Consider the following 23423-nt stretch of genomic DNA (forward strand, 5'->3'; position numbering starts at 1 on the left):
CTGAGTTTGAGCTTGTCCTTTGTGTGCGTGTGTGTGCACTCTCTCATTTATCTTCTATTGCAGCATGGGAGAGAAAATATAGCAGGGAGAAATATAAACTCCTGCAACTGTTTGAAAAGTCACGTAACAGGAATGTCTTGGACCTTTTAACTGACTCTTACCCCAACATGGCATGAAGTATGCAGTATCTTTCCTCAAGAAATGCTACTCTGGGGACTTTTTGTCATTATCAGAAATTTGATGCTTTTCAATTTTCCCCAGATTCATGCTCCTCTCCAGAACCCCCTATTCTTTCCCTTTACTTTCCCCTGCTCTAATCCTTTCACCTCACTTTTGTCTTTGTTGTCTCTTTCCCACAGTGCATTCTGCCCCTGTGCTTTGCTCATCCCTCTCCATAATCACAGAATCACAGAATCCCAAGGCTTGCAAGGGACCTCAAAAGATCATCTAGTCCAACCCCCCTGCAATGTTGCCACTGTCCTCTCACCTTCAACAAATCCTCCTCTTTTTTTTGTCCTGATGAGGGATGCTGCCTCTCCTGCCTCCCAGACAGACTCAATCTGCCTCCACAGAGCTCTGGGAAAAACCCCTGTTATCAGTGGAAGGTGAGTTGCTAAACCCGCACCACTCTTCAGCTCCTGCTGTTCACCTGCAGCTTGGCTTTGTGCTGGAGGCGCTGCCAAAAGCCTGTTATTACCTAAATGGAAAAGATACACAGCCCTCTCTGAGAAGGAAGAGACACAGATAACAGTGATTTGCCTGTTGCCTGCTGCCTTCTAACTGGGAAAAACACCCCAAGTTTCAGCAGGGCTTCCAGGACCAGCTCTTAGTGGACGAGGAGAGACAGAGACAGCTCTTCACATTTTCACCGTCTGCATGGGAAGGATCCTTTGGCTGTTGGTGCCAGGGTGAGAGAAGGTTCTTCAAACCTGCACCACAGATATCCCCTTCCTCACATGTGGCTATGCTTGTCCTTGAGCTGACACAGGACTAGGAAAATACAAAAATGGAAGCCAATAATAGACCCAGAATAAACAGCAAGGTATCAGGGGAGGGAAGAGAAGGCAGGGTTGGCAAGCCTGAAATCATGATTACAGTGTACCAAGGCTCTGTTGTGCAGAGCTCTGTTTTCCTTGCTGCAGCCCTTGACTTTCCTCACCAGCTGCACCACTGTGCTCTGGAGCTGTGATTTCAATATCCAGGAGCTAATGGGATGCTTGGCCTCCTCTCCAGAGATCATTCAGCAGGAAGAAGTGTGCTTCACACACAAAAAGGCTACAGGGACTTCAAGAGAGACAGTGGAAAGGGACAGGGGGGAGCAAGCAGCTCAGAGCCAAGTGAATTGGGGAAGAAGTGCTCTCAGAGGCTCCTGGAAATGCCAGCTGACCCTAACCCCTGACATGCACAGCTTCATCTCTCATGGTTTGGTGTCCCTACAGTGATGCCTTTACTCTGATGCAGTTAAAATTCATGTAAGGGTACATAACACATTTGCTGTGAGTAGACAACCAGTAGTCAACCAATGGTAGACAACCAGTAATAAGTTATTTAATATCTACATTAATGCCATATGGAATGGGATAGAGTACACCCTCAGCAAGTTTGTGGAAGACACCAAGCTGAGTAGTGCAGTTGACACCCCAAAGAGAAGGGATGACTCAGGGGGTACTTTGTTAGGCTTGAGAAGTGGGCCCACTTGAGCATCATGAAGTTTGACAAGGCCAAGTGCAGGATCCTGTGCCTGGGTTGTGGCAATCGCCAATAACAGTGCAGACTGGGTAAATTGCTTGAGAGCCACACTACAGAGAAGGACCGGGGGATAGTGATGGAAAAGTTGAATATGAGCCAGCAGTGTGCGCTCTCAGCCCAGAAAGCCAACCATATCCTGGGCTGCATCAAAAGGAGCATGACCAGCAGGTCAAGAGAGGGGATCCTCTCCCTCTATTGCACTCTGATGAGACCCCAGCTGGAAAACTGCATCCCACTCTGGAGCCCTGAGCACAAGAAAGACATGGGCCTTTCAAGTGGATCCAGAGGAGAGCCACGAAAATGAGCAGAGGGCTGGAACACCTCTCCTATGGAGACAAGCTGAGAGAGCTGGGCTTGTTCAGCCTGGACACCTTGCTGCAACCTTTTGATACTTAAAGCCAAAAGTATTCATATGAATATATATGAAAGACAGAGAAAGACTTTTTACCAAAGCCTATACTGACAGGACAAGAGGCAGCAGTTTTAAACTAAAAGAGGGTAGATTTAAATTGGACATAAGGAAGAAGGTTTTTTTACAGTGAGAGTGCTGAGGCCTTGGCACAGATTGCCCAGAGAAGCTGTGGCTGCCCCATCCCTGGCAGTGTTCAAGGCCAGGTTGGACGGGGCTTGGAGCAACCTGGTCTAGTGGAAGGTGTCCCTGCCCATGGCAGGGGGTTGGAACTGGGTGAGCTTTAAGGTCCCTTCCAACCCAAACCACTCTGTGATTCCATGAACACATGCACTTACACACACATTCTTTTTCCACTACAGTACCTTCTTGTACCCATTTGCCCTTTGACCACACCTCATCTTTCCCAAGCTAGATCAAAATATCACCAACCTCCCCAAACATGAGACTGGACTTTAAAGAGAGGATTTTATTTGAATTTCCAAAGGACCCTTGCCTAGTTATATTTTGAGGATATTTTGTCCCAGAAAACAGAGACTTGTTTCCCTCCTTCCTTTTCATATTTGTTATGAGAATTTAAATTGTCTTTTGATTCCCCCAATTCCAGCTGCTGAGGACTTTATTAAGTGTCATGATGCTTAGGACAAAATGGTAAGGACCTGCACCATTTCCATGCGCTCCTTTCATCAGACACTTCTTCTATAAGGTGTGCTGTTACACTCATATCATCTCACAAATGCTTACCCTCCTGTGCTCTCCATCACCTGACAGAAAAAAATCTATGCACCATGTGCAGCTCTGCTTAGTCCTTTGCAATCACAGTCAAATAATACTTCTTTGGTTTGTTTCTTGTCTCTTTTGGTTTGTTGTTTTTTTTTTCTTAAGGAAAGGCTGATGCTCTTCTTGCCACAGAGCAATATACAGAGTCTCTTCCCAGCTTTCCCACAGAAATCCAAGATTCCCAGTTTTGCTACAGACTCCCCCTTGATACCTCCTCATGCCTGTTTCCCAAATGCATCAAGGAAGCAGATGTAGATGTACCCTGAGGAAAACCAAGAACTTGGTGTTGGAAAGCATCCAGCATGCTGCTAGAAGATCCCACATCATTCAGTCTTAGCAGACAGCAAGGCTACCATTTTCACATCAAATCCCTACACTGGCACAGCCCACAGCCCAGCCCACTGCTGACAAACCTCCAGCCTTTAGCTGAGGGAAACTACCCAGCTACACAATGCTCTGGGCACCTCTCCCTCATCCAGAGCCAGGCTTGCCACCACAGCATGGAGTCTTTGCTATGGGGCAGGAAGGAGAAGAAGAAAGCATCTGTCCTCTGGGTGGGTTTGGGAGATGCAGCATATTTCCTATGCAGGCAGGCTGCTCCAGTGGCCTGGGAATTACTAAGAGATTGAAAACCTGTTGCTGTGAATTTCAGAGATGCCTGGCAGGGGCAGCTGGAGTGACGAAAGGTTCAATGTATTAAACTCACCATAGTAAAGCCATAATGGGATTTTACATGCTGCTGCGAGCAGAATACCTAAACCAGCTCAGCACCTCGCTTCATCAGGCATGCTTTCAATACCTTCTTCTTGCTCCAGTTCATATCCCCCCACCTGCAGTGCTTGTCCCAGCCCTAAGGCTTTGGAAGAATTTTTATCTGTACAAGAGGAAGGGGGAGCTTTACCCCTCAGGCCCACCCAGGCCTCATGAGCTTGATGGCTTCTTCCTCTGCTCCTTTTAGGAATGTGATAAGCATCGTTTCTAGGTGGGAATATGTCAGCAGCAAAGGGGAGAGGGTGGAATTGCTCCCCAGGAAGGAGCAAGAAAGTGGGTTTCCTGGGAGGTGTGTCAGATGCACGTGGAAAGGAGGCTCAGGTCAAATGACAAATGGAACACAAAGGAAAGGCATGGAGGGGAACCGGGAGGAGGGGTGCTCCTGGAAATGGCCTGGGGGAAGGATGCCTTAAGAATAAGGAGGGTGTGGACAGGGTTCCAGGAGGAAGGGGGTACCAAGGAGATGTAGCAGGCACTGGGTCTGAACAGGGAGTTGCAGTCTGTGGTCAGGGGAGAGCAAGGTGTGTGTGTGTGCGTTTAGAGGGGATATTTGCACTATTTCCCATAGGGTAAATTTATCTTTAAGAAAGCCACTTTGTAATGCATAAGCTGGGATTTGCTCTGCTGGGTCTGCTTCTCCTCTGCAGAACATTGGAGAGAGTTCATCTTGCTAAATCCTCTGCCCTGAAGGAGGTGAGGAGGTCAAATACCTCCTGGAGGACAGACACTTTGCAAAGCTGTTTCCCTGTTGCTGCAGAGACCCTATTCACCACGGCTCCTTCCCTTCTTTAGGCTGTAATACCTAGGAGGAGGAAAACAAGATGAGAAATAAGTGTGGATGTGAGAGTGAACGCTCCTTCCATCTTGCCTGGGACTCCAAGGCTGTGTGCTGTCACATAGGCCGATTGCGCTACTTGCCCAAAACCAGTGAGGGCAGGGAAGGCCTGGGGGACTCCCGTAAACCCAAAGACCTGGTTAAGTCACAGCAACCCAAATCTGCGGGTGACACCCAGATACTGCAGCAGGGGGAATATATAGAGCAAGTGCCTGAGATCCCTGCGCATCAGGGAAACAGAAGGTGGTAGCAGGGCTTGCACAACTGAGCGGAAGACCACTTAGTACATCTGTTCCTGCCTTACTCTCCCAGTGTGTTTTGTATCAGGAGACCTCAGGCACTGCAGAGGTCTCTGCCCCAAAGAGCTGACCTTGGGGTGCAGCTCAAGGGTTGGGGAACCTGCTTAAACCTGAAGTATGGGTCTTCTGGGAGCCCCAGGATGGAAAGGAGGAGCATTGACAAGATCAGGATTGAAAGAGATTAGCAAGGAAGAACAAATGAAAGAACAGAGAACAAAATAGGCAGATCCACAGAGAGGCACCAGGGCAGCCTGTGTTCGCAGTCATTTAGTAGTGTTGCTTTGCCTGATCGTTTTACCCTGAACATGTATTGGCCACTCATCAGAGCATAGAATATGAGGCAGGAGGAAACCACCTTATTATCAAGAAAGGCTTTGACTGCAAGGGGAAACTAGAGCCCAGCAGCCCCTTCGGGAATTGTCTTCAAGACAAGAAGGATTTTTCGCTCCTTTTGAGCACCCGAAGGCCAAGACTTCACCTTGAATTAGAAGGCAATGAATTGATCTGTGGAGAGGTGGGCCTCAGACCTCCCAGTGCTGTTGGGGTTAGCTATTTCATCTTTACCTTTTCCTTATGTGGCTGCTATAAAATGGGACATTACGATGGAATAACCCATTCACTTCTCTGTGTTGTCTCATCTACTGAGCTGCAAGCTCCCCACTATTCCCCCCTTGCTTTGTGACTCTTCTGAGGTTTTGCCCACTCCTTCTTTCCGTGATTGCTCCTTACTTCTCTTCTGAGCATTTCAGTGGGACTGTGCTTGCCTGGCTCCTGGCCAGTTTGGCCTCCCCTCCACTGCAATAAGGACGTAAGGAGACAGAGTAGGAGGGAACAGTCATGCTGCCTCTGGGGACCTCCCTGCCACTCTGGTCTATCTGCCATCAAGATGTATGCTCCAAAAGCCCATCTGACCCCAGGGCTTGGCCACTGTGACAGTCAGAGCTCGCCTCCCTCCCTTTGCAGCCCCTTTAACCCAAAATATAAGCCTGAGTGGAAGCGAAATAAATGTAAGTCAAAGTAGGGAAAGATTTGTCGAGTGTCGATAGCTTAGGAATTTGGAGTATTTAGGTTGGCGCTCTTGGACACAGTGAGCATTAGCACAAAGGTGTGAGCCATTTCTGTGCTCACTGCTCCTTTCTAGCCCAGAGGAAGCCAGGAGGGTACCTGGAGGTCTTCTCTTCAGCTGTGAGTAAGCTTGCAAGGAAAATCGCGTTGCTTGGGTCACTGACAACTTGACTGCCTTAGGGACAATGCTCCCTAGCTGGATGGGTAACAAGAGCATCCGTTTCTAGTGCTGGCAGTGTGGCAGTCAACCACTTGGCAAAAGGATGTATCCAGTCATAACACAGCCAAGGAAAACCTGGGAAGGAGATGGAGTCCAACTCTGTCAGGCCAGGCTGTGGCTGCTTAGCGATAGAAGGACAAAACTCAGTTGGGTCTTTTCTTAGGCACTCTAGAGAGTGAGGCTTGGATATAGGTAGATGAGGGTGAAGCCTAGTGTAAACAGGAGAGGGTTGGGGCATCACACTTACCCCTTCATTAGCTTTCCTTCCCAGTATCGAAATCAGACACCAGTAGTCACCACTGCTATACCAAAAAAACCCATCAGAGATACAAGGGGAAGGCAGAGGAGAATAAGGGGAGTGGGTGGAGCTAGAAAAGAGTACGTTGCTCTACCTCTCTAAATACTCATTTCTTTCCCTTTTTCCTTTCAGTACCCCATGTTCTACTCAGTGAGGAAAGGCAGGTAAATCCCTTTCACCATGTCTCCACAGAGGGGCTCCAAGGGCTGGGAAATGGCGGTATCTCATTTGTTAGTGCTCTGCCATAGAGCAGAGGCAAGTCATACCTGACTGAGAATGGTACTGCCACCGGAACACGCTGGAAAGGTCCAGCTCACAGGCCTCCAGCCAGCAGCCAGCCACTACTGTCATGTCTCCGCCTCACTCCACTCAATGGGGCAGCAGGAGATGGCTCCATACCCAAGCTTTCTCCTTCCCTTTGAAGGATGGACATGCCTCCCTTTATTCTTCCTGAGGGCAAGGCACCGTTGAGCATAGAGGAGAGCAGATCTGTGTGCGTGATGGAGAGTGGCTTCTCCCCCAGAAACTGGTGTGCTGTTGGCAAACGGTACTACAGAGGATTGTCATCATGAGATGCAGAGTCACAGGAGTAAGGTTCCTGACAAGAGGAAAGGGCAGACCTCTACTCAACATGTACAGTCTGTTGGCCCTAATTTCTCCTCTGCTCTGGGCTCTGTGTGCCAGGATGAGATGCATCAGGAGAGGTACCATTTTGCTAAATCTTGAAGCTGACACTTTTAATATCCATTAGTGTTGCTACCCTGCCAGAGAGCATTAGCTGAGATACATGGGCTGTTTCCTCCCTGATCCCTAGCCCCAGCCCTTACCATCCTTCCTTTTGTCTCCCCAGCACAGCCTGACTGCTGTTCCCAGTACCAACAACATCAGTGGCCTCAGGTTCAACCCCTCTGTTCAACCAGTCTATCATTGCTGTCTTTTACTCCACTTCTTTTCAAGCATTTTCCAATCCAAACCATTCTATGATTCTATGATTACTATGATTATTATTATGACACTTGAGGAAAGTGTCTCTCCACACAATGCACATGCACCCACACCCAGACACATACCAAGCAAAGGACAGAAGACAATACTTGCTTTCTTCTGCCTCCAAGAAACAGATATGAAGCACTAAATGAAGCAAAGGAAGGAGAAATCAAAGATTCCAGCATTCCCTCTTGGCTGCATTGCAGGGGTCAGAAGAATCCTCTGCCAAGATCTGGCTTTGAAGCACTGTGCAAATGAGCTGTCAAAGCCATCCCTGCCATCCCTCCAATACCTTGGACTAGTGAGCATCCAAAAGGAGGATGGTTGGTGCTCCACTGCAGAGAACGAACAGAGGTGAGGAGAGTGAGTAGGATTTTCTCTGGCTGTCTATGACCAGGTTAGAAGATGGATCTGGCCCTCTATGCGTTGTCCAAGCTGTCACAGACTTGCATGAACCTCAATTTAGTAGATTGCTGACTTGCATAGGCCACAACCAAGCTCAGAGGCAGGCTGACAGTTGCAGTGCAGACAGCCTGAGAACAGTGCTCACACTGTCCTGGATGTGTTTGGCATAGTTGTAACCCCAAAGGGCTGTGTCGATGGGTGTTCAGAGCCTTCTAGGCATTGAAGAGTCGTTGGGAAAAGGGAAGAGAAGTTCAAGCAAGAGAAGTGCTTTCTGGAAAGGACCTTCTGGGGAGATGGTTTTAAATTACTCACACAAGGAATAGGAATGATTTTAGGAGCAGTGTGTTTGTTCTGCAGCTTGACTGTGCAGCTATCAAACATCAGAGAAAGGAAAAACATTATATCAGGATTCCCATTTTGGGTGGGTGACTATGAGCAGCAATGCATATGTGTAAGCAAGAAATGTCAAAGGCTGCTGCAGATCCATGTGCCTTCACCCACAGTCATTTTGATCTACATCCTAGTCTTGATATTGGGATCTATCTTTTCCCTTACCACCCACAGAGGCCCAGAGAAAGGGGAAACAAGTTAATAGTTATCCACTACATGCAGCAAGCCAAGATCAGCACAGTACACTACGATCATTATGTTACTTCACTGGGGAAATATCGGGGGATATGTTTGTGGGTGTGTGCTTAATGATGGAGAAAGGATTTGGTGGAAGTACAGTATGATGTACTTTATTTGTGTTCATCAAGAATAAATACCCAGTTGTTTTCGGTGAAGCAAGTAGAAACGTGTTTCTGATCACCCTGTAATACTGATAGTTTTCTCTCCTCACTTATTTTCAGGTGATACTGCCCTCACCAGACAGGGAAGAGTGGCAAATATGTATTTGTTACTCCTGGTGAAGAAGATGAATGTCAATTGTTGGGGAGCAACAAGAGCAGTACTGCTCCATAAAAAAGGATGAATCAGGAGCCAAGGGTAAGATAAGCACACTACCTGAGCAGGGGTTGTGATAGCAACAGATCTATTAACAAGCTTAGGTAAACCAAGATGATGAAACAGATTTCTGCTCTATTCCAGAGCAACACAATTACAACACACTAAAAGCAGGTGCCTTGGCCTGAGTTTAAATAGGGCTGCAGGCAGAGGATGTCTCAGTGGAAGCCCCAGGTGAGACTGGTCAGAGCAGATAAGGCTCATCAGTGCTCTCAGTGCCCTGAAACTAATTAATCCCACTGAATGCCATGCTCTGAATGCATTGGTTGCTACAGCTGTGACTGGGTGAGTGGTTATACAGTTATACACGTTCTAGTGTGTGCTTATGATGAAGTTTGTGCATGCATAATCTACCAGCATACCAGTATGAAGGTGTATGGCTACTGAATCCAACATGAATAAAAAGCATAGCTTATAGAGCTGCTTCCGTCTACTCACCCAGTAACCTGTCTGATCTCCAAAGTATGGATGAGCTATTTTTACATTTGTTATTGCACCCAGTTTAGGTAAACTAATGATGATTACCCAGTTCAGGTAAACTAATGATGTACTTTTCAGAAAGACAAGCCTCAGCCTCAAGTTTGTTTAATTTCTTGGTCTCTGAACTGTTGTATGACTGAATTTGAATCAAAAGGGCTGTCAATCACTGTACCTGAAGTGGTAGAAAGCACAAATATGCTTCAGTGACCTCTGTTCAGAAAGATGCTGGGCAGATTGTTAAAGGGTTTATAGCTATGCTAGGAAGTTGGAAAAAAAGACTGATTTTCTTGAAGGCGAGGAGACACTCTCTGTCTGTGTTCCATTTTAATATATTGTACTAAGAAGCCTCTCACAGTGAGGAAGAGAGGAAATAATAATTTTCCTCCCTACAGGCAGCTGATATTATCATATTGTCCCTATGCAAAGCAGAGGTAAAAGAAAGATGCAAAAACAAAGAAAAGAAATCAATAGGTATTAAGGCACAGAGGCATATGCAGAAGTCTGAAAGTACAACCAACACAGAAGAATTGATTGGAAGCTTAAGTAAAGGAAATAAGTATTCATCAAAGCACCTAGGTAGGCAAAGTCTTTAAATGGTGTTGCTATGCAAAAATAATTCCATAGCAAAACATAGGTGTGAAAAGTCATTATCTCACACAGAGATCTCTTGGCAGAATAGAGCTGCATTGACAGCTCCATCCCAGCCCAAATACAATGGCAGCTCTAAGCTATCTCTCGTGATAAGCCCTAGCCCTACTTTCTGGCTCAGGCTGGGACTAAGATCCACTTTGGCCCACACCACAGACTTCTCAGCATAAATCTCTCAGCAGCTTACATTTTGGTTTGGCTTCCCTGTTTTAGACCCACTACAGCCATACCTTTATTATCTTTATATCTTCTCTAATGTCTTTTATCCTCTTTATAGGAAGTAATGGATTCTCACAGACAGACTCTTAGCCGTGGTCTTTGCAGTATTAAATTCAACTTGAATCCTCACACACAGTTTTCTTAAAACATATGAAATTGCAGTTTGATGTCTCCTTTCTACCCTGTCTACTGTTTTTCAAGGCAGAATCTAGCTGTTTATCTTAGGAGAATGAGACTAGTGCCTTATAATGGTATTGTTCTGACAGATTTTGATAGTGAAGTTGGAGGGAAGGACAGTTGGGTCTGGATTCCTTGAGCCTACTTGAGAGTGGCAGGACTTCATGCCCTATTGCCTACAAGCCAAAAGTAGTGTGGAGGTACAAGGTGAGGCAAGGTGACATGAGAGATATCCAGATACAGCAATGCAAAGAGCACAAGCAGATGACACAAGGGAAGAGGAGGCAGGAAGAGCTGTGGAGTCCTGTTAGACCCCTCTGGTGATACTGGGTCACAGTGGAGCCAGGAGAAAACGGGCAAGAAGGGATCAAGGTCTTTATCTGAGGAAACCAAAGAACAGCAAAACCACCAGCCTGCAAAGCCTTTTCAGTGGGCATGCCAGGCAAATCACGGGACAAGGGCGAGCTCCACCACTAGCCACACCAAAAAGTGCCTAATTCCTACTTCAATACCTAAATTCTCATTAACCGGAAGGGACTATAAGTGTGAATACTGGAGTCATTTGTCATTCTCTCACTCAGGTTTATAAGGGCCAGATTAGCACAGAGACAGACTGAATGAATGAAGTAGCTCTGAATTAATCTTCAGTTTAGCAACATGATTCTATGCTTCTTTTGTCTTCCATAAGGAATAGATAGACAGCACCTCGGTGCTGACCTCTAAGCTCTACCTGCTGCTATTCCAGGCAGCCCAAGGTTGATTTGCCTTGGATTTGAAGCAACTGTTGTCAATAATATAAACCTCAAGAAGTGAGTAACAGGCCTCCTCATGAGATCATATTTTTATCTCCCCAGCCACCCTGTTTGCTCCTGCAGCTTTAACCCCAACAAAGGAACAAATCATTTTTTCCTAATGATTGAAAGAAGGCAGATAAGAGGTAGGTCTTCAAATTAAGACTCCAAGACTTGATATCAGCTCTTTTCATATTTTTCCATTTTTTCCCTTTCTTCCCCAAAGAAAATAAATTGCTTCAATAAATTACATCTTTAATCTGCATAGGGGACCAGCAGGCTGGGCTCTCCTTTTAATATGTTCTATTGCAAGATAATCAACCCCTTTGTCTCACTGCATGGAGGAAACTAATAGATTTTAAACAATTCTATTATTTAATGATTTCTCCCATTATTAATACAAATTGCTTCCACTCGCTTTCAATTAGAGCATTTTTATTTCCTAATAAATCCCAATCAGGTTCTCTCAAACACCACCTAAACATGGGGAGATTACCACACTTTTTGTTTAAACAAAGAATCCATCACACTCGTATGCCTTGCCTCCCTCCATTTCTTATGACTTTCCTTCTTCCAAAGTCCTCTTCCATTTTCCCCTCCTGTTTCTATTAGCAGAAACCACTTACTTTCTTCTATGACCCTGTCTCTGGTGGTGAAATCAGTAAGGCCACCCCACGAACACTATCGGTTTGTGGTCTCCCCTGCTACTCTGCCTGCATCCCCAAGACTGACACAACTCACAATTGGTGGCAGAGGTCCCCTCTCCACAGGGCCTCCTTCCTCTATCCTGACACATGAAAAGGAGAAACTCTGCTAACCTTCAGGTGAGGGTTGCCTCTGTCCCAATGGCAGCTCCACTTGCAACATCAGCTGCTGTTCCATGCCCAGATGTTTGTGGTGTAACTGGGCAAAGATACCTCCACTCTGAAAATAGAACTTCTGTGGTCATTCAAAGTGGAGGGAGTATCTATTCTAGGGCCAGTTATAGCAAGGCTAGCAGGAGATTCTGTTGCTGTTGTTACCATGATTGTGTTGATCATGCTCAACTGCCTGCTGTCCTGCTTGGACTTTTGGCTAGACACCTTGGCCCTGGAGGTTTTCACTCACCTTTGGGTCACAAACCACTTAGGTTAGCCTACCCTTGAGCACTGATGTGCTGTCATCAGACACCACACTTCCTTCCCTGTATGTCTCCAACAGCACCAAGAGACCACCCTCTAAAGGAGGCAGGGAGAAGCTGTGTGCATGCAAGAATACCCCATCCGCAAGCCTGGGACCCTGATGGTAGCAGATGGAGAGGCAGCGTTGCCACCATTATCTTGAAGGGGAAGGAGAAAGGTGTGGTTTGCCGCACAGGTCTATGACAGACCTAAGATCTCCCAGATCCCACAGGGCTGGGATGCTTCTTAATCTGGTGGTCTTGGTTGTTGTTTGGTTTTTTTTTGTTGAAGGTGGGGGATGTCCCTGCTCACTGCATGGGGGGTGGCTTTTGAAGGTCGCTTCCAACTCAAACTATTCTATGATTCTATGATTGTGGTGTTTATGTTTAGTTTTTTTGGAGGTGGGGAGAAGCATGCTCTGTAAAGGCTATGATTCACAGAAACACCATTAAAGTGTTTGGGTGAAAGAGGTTTGAGAAGGTGCACTAGGACATAATGACACATTAAAATATAAGCATGGCTATACCAGGGTAGATCAAAGATCTAGAATCTTGTCCTAAGGAATGAATGTTTAAAAAAATATAAAATATCCCCAAAATGAGTGCCATCTTTACAGAGGACACCAGCTGTTGTACAAAGCAACACCAACTCCCTTGCTGCTGTCAATCGAGTGCATTCCCTAAATGATGCTGCTTAGGGCAGACAGGGGTGGCATTCAGCTCACCTTTTAGTGCAGCTGCTTCTGGGGTGAAAGCTGATGCCCTGTTTGCATCTGAAGTGCAGCAGCATGTCTACATGACAGGGAGAGAGGGGAATGAAGACTCCTGAAGAGGTGTGATTCAATGCTGAGGATGTCTACACTGCCAGCTAGGAGTGGTCTGCAGACCCCTACTTTATTTAATGCTGTCACAGGACAATTTAGCTTTCAGAAGTGGGCACCACTGAATACAACCCAGCAGCTGGGTATGACTGGCTGTGGGTGAGGAGCATTGTGTGTGCCCAATATACTAGCAGTTCTCCCTCCATGACACCTGGATGCTCGGAGGTGACTACACCACCTCAGAAGTTCACCGAAGGAGCCCCAGCTGCTGTTCCCATTAGACAAGGACACAAACAGGCCATAGGTTTCTTCCTAAAGCCCATCTCTTTTGCTGCTGCTGCCTGTCCTCCTGAGAGGCAGGACAGTGGAAGTTGTCAGCTGCTATGGCAACCCTGCCTTGTCTGGCAAGGAGCGAGGAAGGATGTGAGTGAGGGCAGGGATGAGGAAGGGTGGGGGAATAAAAGATCTCCACAGCTTGGTTCAAGGTAATCAATAGGCAGAGGTCATTAGCCTTCATCCCTCATCACTGCAGCACAATTGATGCTGCAGGGGCTGTGCAGCGTAGGAGGAAGAGACTCCTGTGGGGTGGACAGGCACAAGGATGGGAAAGCTGGGGTCCTGCGCATTGATGGGCTAGCCATAAATTCCACATGCATGGGCTTCATCTCCCTCTGCACTTTTACCCCATTGCCTGCAGTGTGTGCCACACAACAGCTCCCTTCCACCAGCTTGCACCTCGCTTCTCTCATCCCACTGGGTGCCACACTGCTGTTGCCCACCTACATACGTTCTCCGTGAGTGTCATTTCACTGCTCCACATTGACATGCACGAAGACACATTTTTGCCCCCACCTGCAGGCAGGTTTGCAATGCACTGACCAGCACTATGGCTTCCAAGCTGCGGAGGGGTGGTTCCTTATCCTGGTGTAAACTCCAGCCTGTGCCACTGATCCTAGACCCCCAGACACACATAGAAAGCACAGCCACACACACACACTCCCAGGCTTGGCCTCTGCCTCTTATGTTTGCACACACTGCCACAGCCAACTTTCCTCCTCCCCTCTCAAGCAAATTTGCTCAGAGCATCCGAGTTCCCCAGCACACACACATCCTCCCCTCCACCCTGATACTCCCTCCTGCCATGCCAGCCAGCGCCAGCCTCCCACACAGGAACACAAGCATGGAGATGGGGAGCGGAGCCCTCGGAGAGCTGCTGGAGCAGAACAGATGGCTTAGCAACCAAAAAAACAGTCATTCGCTCCACAAGTTTCTTCCTCAATGTTCTGTTTGTTTTCAGAACACGTTCGCCGCCAGAATAAAACACAGGCAAGATGGGCTGATACATAAACACCCCAGCCTTGATCCCCCAAGGTGTGAAGACCCACCTGGCTTTTGCACCCTTGATTTCACAGATCCCAACTGACTCTTCTTGAGGCACATCCCCATTGGCATACAGATTAACTTAATCTGCCCTGGGAGACAATACCCCCTGTATTATTCTTGTCTGTAGCTGGTAGCCACCCTCCATACTTTCCAATGCTCATTTTTCCATTCCAGATGTGCACCTGACCCACAAGAACACTTTGTCTCTTATTTTATGAGGAAAAACATCTGCTAAGGGTTTGAGGAGGCTGCACGGTGGATGGAGAAATTGCCAGATCTGCAATAGTACCCATTGTCTGGCACATGCTGTTAAAGAAGGGTCAGGGGTATACTGCACCTTTTTCTACCCTCCAGTGGATTCCTGACTGGGATTTAGGGTAGCAAATAAAGGCCGATTCCTAACAGTGAGGGGAAACTCTGTCTGTCACAGGCAGGAAAGGAGCAGTTATAACCTGTTGATGTCCAGCATCACAGGAAAGTGAGAGCTATACCTGTTCCTGAACTTACAGGTCAGTTATCAACGCTGTCTTTACCCAGGACATACATATGGAAAGAGAAGGGAGAGCCTTAAACCCTGCCCCACCATGGTTTCCTGCCCTCTGGTGGGGCTGGGGGCTGCCCATGCCTGCCATACATCAGCAGCTGAACAGTTCTCTTCATCACCAGAGGGGTTAGGGTCAAGCTAAGCTGCAGCAGAACCATAGGGTCACAGACAGGTTTGGGTTGGAAGGGACCTTAAAGCTCACCCAATTCCAACCCCCTGCCATGGGCAGGGACACCTCCCACTAGACCAGGTTGCTCCAAGCCCCGTCCAACCTATTCTTGAACACTGCCAGGGATGGGGCAGCCACAGCTTCTCTGGGCAACCTGTGCCAGTGTCCCACCACCCTCACAGGGAAGAACTTCTTCCTAACGTCTAATCTAAATTTACCCTCTTTCAGTTCAAAGCCATTCCCCTTGTACTGTCACTACATGTCCTTGTAAAAAGTCCCTCTCCAGGTTTCTTGTAGGCTTGTAGGCCCCTTTAGGTACTGGAGGCTGCTATAAGGCAGGTCTTTGCCTCCCTCTAGTGATATATCTAGAATTGGACCTCACAGACCCACTCCCCCCACAACTTCACCAGAATCCAGGGCTGGGCACTCAAGATGCAGGGTCCAACCTCCCCTGCCAGCTGAAACCAGGCTATTTATACACGGGAGCTAATTAAGGGTTCTCGTGTTCATTCCCGCATTGGCACTTAATGATGATGCCTCCTGGGTGAGCTCACCAGATGCATGGGCTGGGAGGAGGAAAACTCCAGGAAGGCAAACAGCTGGCTGCAGCACAGCAGGAGGAGAGGAGAGCTGGCTTTGACTGAGGAAAATCTATGCTTTTTTGGGCAATTTGTCTCAAACCTTGCCCCCCAACCCACACCCTTAAAAAGGAATCTCTGCCCTTGCAATGTTCTCCACTGAGAGGGAACCGCATATCTCTGTTTCATCACTGAGGATGAGCCCCGATGTCCCAGAGTACAGCCAATTAAGTGGCATGCCATGCAGAAGCTGCCTTTGTATTCCTAACAGTGGCCGGGTAGTGCCCTCCCTACATGCCATCTCTCCCTAGTCCCCTCCCTGGGAAGAAAAGACAGCATAAAAAGCTTTTTGCAAGATGAAAAAGAATTTTTCAAAGGAAAGGCCTGATGAAGAGGTAATTGACAAACACAGTCAGCGTAAGGAGAGGCAGGGAAAGGGGTGGGGAGTCCATGGGTATGGAAAGGAAAAGGTTTGTGTCAATAATTCATGAGGAGGAAGTGCTCCTGTGCTCTGGAGGCTGGTGTTCTCAGCCAGTGATGAACAGCTGTCAGGCCAGGGCAGCAGGGAGGTTGTCAGAGCATACCTTGCTTCATGTCAAAAACATGGTCTGCACAGACAGAGAGGGTGTTTACACTGGCATCTAGGCAAAGGGGGATAGAAAGGTTGGAAACATAAGCTGGTCCTTTCTGGGTGATGAATTTGTGCTAAGGAGCACAAAAGACATGAGATTAGGGTCTCTTTACCCTCAAGAAACGTTGTCCTCCCTCATAATAATGCTGGGTCATGCCTAGCTCTGGCTAGGCCATCTTTGTTATACTGAAGTAATTTTACTTACAGTCCCATTTGCACTATATGAAGTCGTCCATGCTGTGTTCAGCTAATAGGACAGGAAGTTTTAGTATGAAGGCAGGGACAGGGCCCCTCCTGTCTGCATTGTGCTGTATGTGTCTGTGCATTACCAGCCTTTGCTGAAGGCTCAAGGTTGTCTCAACTGTGAGACTCAGTTGTGCTCCTACACAAGCAACATCTAGTCTGGGCTGCAAGAGCAGGCTGCAGCATACCTTGTTATTCCCATCAGACATGGATGAAGCCATGGAGACTGCAGCATGCCGTGGCTCCCTGCTCACCTGCATCCTTGTTGTATCACATCAGGCAGGCACCACCAATGTGGTCTGATCACACATAGGCTCAGAACAGGACAGGGGTACACTGCAGAGTAGTGACCATAGCAGAGAGGTGTGCTGGAGTGCTGAAGCGCAAATATAGCCTGAAAGATCTTTTCCTTTGTCCCCAAGGGCCCTACTAGGGGAGGAGGGCATGAGCACCCGCCATGCTACCACCGTGAAATTGTGAGCAGTGGTGCTATGCAGCATGGCAACAACTGTGAAATCCTGAGGGGAGTCATGGATTCGTTATACTGTAATGAATCTGGGTCAAAACAAGGCTGGTGAGGAGAAGCGATAGGACAAGGAGAGCTGGAATCCTTCCTCCCAGACTGCCTCCCCTGTGAGTAGGAACAAGCACGCACAGTGTCAAGCAGGCTGTTGTCATGACCTGCTTCTGGAGCCATCCGTGGCTTCTGACAAAGGTGGGGAGAGGTGTTGCCCTTGCCCCAGCACTTGCTGAGTTGACAGGGTCCCTCTGGGCTGCCCCTGCGCCGGGCACTGCAGTAGGTCTGCCTGTCTCCTTCTTTGGGTTGAGCAGCCTTTGGAAGTCCACAGCTGAGGCCATGGCAAGGAGGCAAGGAGGTATTCACAGCCCAGGGAGCCTGGTGTGGGTTGCTGACAGCTTTGCCGTGCCATGGCAGGGCAGGCAGAGATCATGGAACTGCACAGTAACAGATAGGCTTGGCTCATGCACCAGGCACTGAAGAAAGGAAAAAAGACAGCCTTGTTTCATGTGAAAGTCATTGCTCCCCTCTCTCCAGCTCCCGTGCTTTTAGTTGACATGCTTTGAGACTTCCTTCCCTTCCAGTTCCAGCATCCCTTCTCGTATTTCCAGGATGTGATGGTCTGCCTGTTTTTCTCAGCCGTTTCTTTCTCACAAAGCACTGACAAGGGGCTGCTTCTGATATTGGATTACACCTTCCTGCAAAAAATTGTACCAGCAATGCATTATTATTGTGTCTCGTTCCCAGTCACTAACCACAATGTCATCCTGTTGCTGACTACCGTCACTAGCTGCCAGGCTGAAAGACCAGGGAGATAAGTAGAAGTTCCCTTGCAAAGTCAGTGGGTGCCCAAGATCATAGAATCACAGAACGGTTTGGGTTGGAAGGGACCTTGAAGCTCACCCAGTTCCAAACCCCTGCCATGAACAGGGACATCTTCCACTAAGGCAGGTTCTCAAAGCCCCATCCAATCCAATCCTTTCACATCTGGTCCCACGCACAACCTGCTGTATATCCGTCTCATCTAGTGACAACCAGAATTTCCCCTGCCTCCTGCTGACACTGGGAGTTCTTCCCCGGCCTCCCAACCCTGCTCCCTTCCTCTGGTTATCTCTGGGTGAGTGGTCATCTGCCTCCTCCATCACTGTGGAAGATGCCAGCAGGGTGTGGGGAAAGAAGGCTGCATTTCTTGGCAAAGTCAGTCAACTTTTGACACAGCAGATCAACCCTTGGGCCCTCCGTGTATTTCACCCACCCTTACTTTTATGCTCTTTCTCTTAACCAGCTTCCCCACAGACATCACCCAATGTGGTATACAGCTCGTATTTCTGTCACTACAGGGCCATCTTCATTTCTGTTGCCTTTTCTTCCTCAATGCCACCAGAAACAAGAATTTATTATCACAGAGGGCCATTATGGATAAATGATCTCCCATCAGCTCTATTTATCAGGGATGGGAAGGAAGCGGGAGCCTGTGCGTGGAGGCGGGGAGGCTGACAGCCGCATTCATCCGCAGACCTAATTAAGGTGCAGTGATGCTGCCCACGGCAGGTAGTGCCACGGCAGGACATCAGCAGGGAAGCAAACAAACCGGGAAGGGAAAGAAGAGAGCATAGAGAGACAACTGGAAGAAGTAGGGCAGGAGAGGAGGGGACAGGGGAAGGAAGACAGGGTGATAAGGGCAGCCCACTGCTTCTCCATCACCCTACTGGTGCTGCCTCCCCTGGCTTCCCTAGCAAATTCCTAATTGCAGAGACTTTCTGTTTTTCACCTGGCTGCTGTGAAGTGACAGCCCTTTTCGTAATCTTAATAATATCTTCTAAGCCCAGAGCAGCAATGAGGCCCCATGAGGGGTGGTGAGAAATGGAGAGGTATGGGGTGGGGAGAGGAGCACACAGGGATTTCTTACACCTTCAGAATAACTCAGGAATCAGGCTTTTGGTTGGCACAGAGTAAACAAGCCCACTCCAGGTCCAGGCTTTGGCATCCATGGGCACACAGCTGGCTGAAGGTGAGAGGATGAGGAGTGTGGAATGAGAACAGAGCCATGTGCATGGGCATACAGAAGTGGCAGAAGGTTTTGGTGTGAGAAAGCCAAATCAGGCCATTTCATATAGTTGAGTGAGTGAGTGAGTGATTGAGTGAGTGATAAACACCCTGACAAGGAGGGATGAAATGACATGCAACAAAAAACAATCTGTACTTACAGTGACCGGATGACAAGGGTGGGAAAGACACTTCGTGATGTGCCCATGCATGTTTGTTCAGTGTGCGTACTGCTTTGTTCTCATGGGCCATGTGCACCTATGCATGCAGACCTCTCATTGCCATGTGTGTCCATGTGTGTGTCCAGCCACACTGCATGCCCAGTGTGAGCCTGCGAAAACCTAAGCAGCAGCTTGGATTTGTGCCTGCGAGATGCTAGCCCAGGCTGCCGTTGCACAGTTGTGTGCTTGTGTGTGTACATGCGCACGCGCAGATAGATGCTGCTTCCCTTCTGCACCAGCTGAGTGCCCAAGGAGCTGCAGGGCATCCGATGTCCGGACGGCAGTCCTGTGCTCATGGATGCTGTGAATGATACAGGCTAGCTGTGGCAGTTCTCAGCAGCTCAGGAGAAGGCTCTTAACTCATGCAGACAACCGGCGCTAGGGGCAGCTGGCAAGATGCTGGAAGCCAATCCATTGTGACAGCTGCTCTGCCAGGGGTGGTTGAGGGCTTCTCTCTTCTTGTTTTCACCACAAACTGGTTACCTAGTGTGAGGCTAACAGGGCCACTGCTGGATCCAACAGAAATGGAATCTAAGGGGACAAGCACAGAGTGCATTAAGCAGAAGAGCATCAGGAAAGCAAAGCACTTGAGTGCTGCACATTTCTTGGTTCATGCGCTACTGTTACACACTCTTCTCATGCTTGTTGCTTTTCTCAGGGTCCCTCTTCCTTTCTATCTTCCATTACTCCTCCTAATCCTCCCCACCTCCACCACATCCTTCTCTCTTTTTCCTAAGCACCTTCCCCCAGTGGCCCCACTGAGCACCAGTCAGGATACTGTAGAATCAAGAGCTTTCGGTGTGGCTGGGACTGGCTCTTTGTATATCTTTTGGCAAAGAAGTCTGAGAGGGGACTACAGTCATCCCCTACTGCTGCCACACTTTCTTCAGCATCCCTTAGCCACTCTGGGAGCCCCAGAGCCAGGCAGGTTGCCAACTAATACAGAAAGCTGCTGGGTTTCTGCTTCCCAGAAAGCTCCTGACAGCACTGGTGAGCCCCATGCTATAAATAAGGAAGTAAACAGTAACAGCTCTTGAGCCTATTGAGAAGACCCAAAAGGGCTGTGATGCCTCAGCTTAAAGTTCATCCTTGTGGATAGGTATAGGTAACAGGAAAGAGAGTTTGAGAGCAAGCACAGAAAACCGAAGTCTTTGTCTTCCTCATGCCCCTGGTTAGCCCCTTCTCTGCAGGCTCACTCATTTCCTTCAGTCCTCTGCAGGAATGCTGGTCTTTTCTCTGGCTTCACAAACCAGTTGGAGAAGCCTGTGAGGACCCAATTTTCTAGTCCCACAAAGACGAAGAAAAGAGCACAGTGTGTGACTTGGCAGAGGAAGCACCTTTCTCACACCTCACCCCATAAATCTCATGCCTGACAGAGTTTCTAATGCTGGAGTCACTTAAAACCACAGTATCATATTGGGTTAAATTGATGAATGGCACTGAGAGTGGGGACAGCCTAAAGCACTGAACAGGGACCCTGTCAATGGCAGGCCTCCCACTCTTGTTCACATTCTCCTCCCTCTCTCCGCTAATGGAGCCTCATCTTTTTAATCAGAAAGTAAGGGCTCTCCAAGTTACTGTCTGAAATGCTCAGAGACTCTTTAGGGAGACCTGGAAGCAGCAGTGCTTGGCTTGGAAACTTTTCAATCAGCAGAGGACAACAGAAGGAAAGGACAAAGAGGTTCAGAGCGGTCATACATGAAGTACATGAAGGGTTGTGCCTCCTCAGCTGTCGTTGGCTGTGGTGCCAACAACAGCCTGTCAAGTTGTTTGAGAAGCTCGGTGCCAACCTAGACTTGTCCAGAAAGTAATTAGTATAATGGTTCTCAGAAAAGGCCACCTCTAAAAGGTAGGAAGAGAAGTCCAGGGCAATAATCTTCTCTCCTCCAGGAGAGAGAAATGGACTCCTGGATAGCACAGTGGAGACCATGGGAGATCATTCCAAGACAGGGGTCTGACCTCGCTGCAGCCAGCACTGAAGTTCATATTGCTGGGACCAGGCTAACCCTTTCTCAGATCATTCCTTTGACTCCCTGGATTCACCTCTTCTCAGACTGGAAAAGGAGAAAGGTTTTTAAAGGTGTCTGCTGGTTTGGTGTTACTTCCTATCCTGTGGTGATCTAAGTGCAAACCAGTGAATATCCCCCAGTCCTGTGAAAATCCATTTTTCACTTCCATTCTGGAATCAGACCTTTTGGTATTCAGTTTCTACCCTGTTACCTGTGTTTGCACAGCACCAAGCATAAAAATTTAAGTTGCCTCACCCCCACTGTTATTTTGACCTTCTCTTTTCCACTCCTCCCTGCTGTCCCATCCTTCCTCCCTTGCAATCCCAGAACACTGTCCCTTGTTCTGCCACTGCTGCTCAATGGCTGCCTTCCCCCTTTATGTTCCATTACCCAAATTTCATGTTACTACCATGTAAACTATTTGGAAATAAGGCGATCATGGAGAAGTCTGTAAATCAAAGGGCCTCTTCAGAGTTACAGATGTGTTTTCACTGAGGCTTTCACAAGAAGCCTGCTGTGATTTAGTTATCCATCTTCCAACATGGCCACAAGTCCTCTCTCCTTTAACTTCCAGCCTCTCAGCCTTTTCCTGTGCAACAGAAGATCTGGATGGCTACTCCTGCTCCCTCTTTTGCTCTCTGGGAACAATACAAAGTCACAGTTCAGCATCTTTACCATGTAGCTTCCACAATCACTGCCCTCCACTGTCACTGGGATGCAAACACAGTGGTGTCAGGAAGACTTCTAATGTGTTGGCAGGGAGCAAACATTGGAATATAGCTTGCGCTGCAGATGCTTTATGGGAGGTATACTGAAATGAAGGCAACAGGGAACACGTAAGACTCCTAGGGAGCTCACAGTAGGTAGCTAAATACAGCAAGGAGGTGTGCTAGATACTGAAAGACAGAGGGAGGAGGAAAGGGTGGCTGGGGAGGGTATCTTCTCTGCTTGGATGCTGTCAGGCACAGTGACCTCAGTCCTCCTACAAAGGGACCTGGCGACTGGATAATTTCAGCTGTGGCCTTTCTGACTGCTGGCTGTGCTGATGAGCAGGGCTGCTGTGATAAGCTTACCCTCAAGAGAGTGCACAGGGATCCAGGAAGGGAAAAGGGAGGGAGAAGCTCTGTTTGGGACAAGAGGGAGAGAAAGCAGCTTCAAAATGTGGCAGACTTCAAACTCCTCTGCTTAGGTGGCTGCTTTCAGGGATAGGGGAAGAGGTAGAGGCAGCACCAGGAGACAGACACTGTCATGCATGGTCCCTGCAGGTAGTGAGATCAGCAGATCTTCACTTCTAAGCCAAAGGTCTCCTAGAGCTGGTACTGCTTCCTGAGGCAAAGGAAGCCTTTCTATCCAGGCTTAAACTACCTGTGACAAGCATCTGCCATTATGCTATGTTCCATCTTTGAAAGCTTCGAAGAACCCCAACTTTCCTAAGGTGCTGGTCCCCAAAGTCCACCATTTTGCTCTGTTTTGCTGGATATTCTCTCTCCTTTACATGACCCCCACCTGATCCTTAAGCACATGAAACTGGGAAGGAGCACAGCCAGGACACCCAATCCAAATGGATATTCCATACCACAGCACATCATGCTCAGTATAGAAACTGGGGGAGTTGGTTGGGAACAGGTTGGGAACACAGGGTCAGCGTTTGGTGAGAAGTATTGTACATCACTTCTGTTTCTTGGGGTTTATTCTTCTCTATTTCCTTATATTATTATTACTGTTGGTGTTGTTATAATTATTTGAATTATTAAGCTGTACTTAACCCATGGGGTTTTACCTTTTTTCCAGTTCTCCCCATCCCACAGAGGGTAGCAGGAGTATGAGAGATTGCATGGTAGTTAGCTGCCAGCTGGGGTTAAACCATGACAAAAACTCTTTCCCCCAGTCTCTGGGTGTTTGGCATCTAAAGGCTCAGGCTGTCATATTAATCCTTCAGAAGTTATTTTATAGCTTGTGCACTT

The 23423-nt window shown here is 48.0% G+C and overlaps 1 long non-coding RNA gene across 1 annotated transcript; it reads right to left on the reverse strand.

Annotated features, from left to right (window-relative positions):
- Positions 1 to 17660: 17660 nt before the first annotated feature.
- LOC133275906 (uncharacterized) lies at positions 17661 to 20273 on the reverse strand. The gene is made up of 2 exons (XR_009745729.1): positions 19657 to 20273; positions 17661 to 17881 (listed from the first exon to the last, which is right to left on the reverse strand). It is a non-coding gene; the product is annotated as an uncharacterized LOC133275906 (long non-coding RNA).
- Positions 20274 to 23423: the final 3150 nt, after the last annotated feature.

The sequence above is a fragment of the Pezoporus flaviventris genome, unplaced genomic scaffold (assembly GCF_033815535.1).
Source record: "Pezoporus flaviventris isolate CSIRO_AGI_PZ_B2104156 unplaced genomic scaffold, CSIRO_AGI_Pfla_v1 ptg000002l, whole genome shotgun sequence".
Lineage (NCBI taxonomy): Eukaryota > Metazoa > Chordata > Aves > Psittaciformes > Psittacidae > Pezoporus > Pezoporus flaviventris.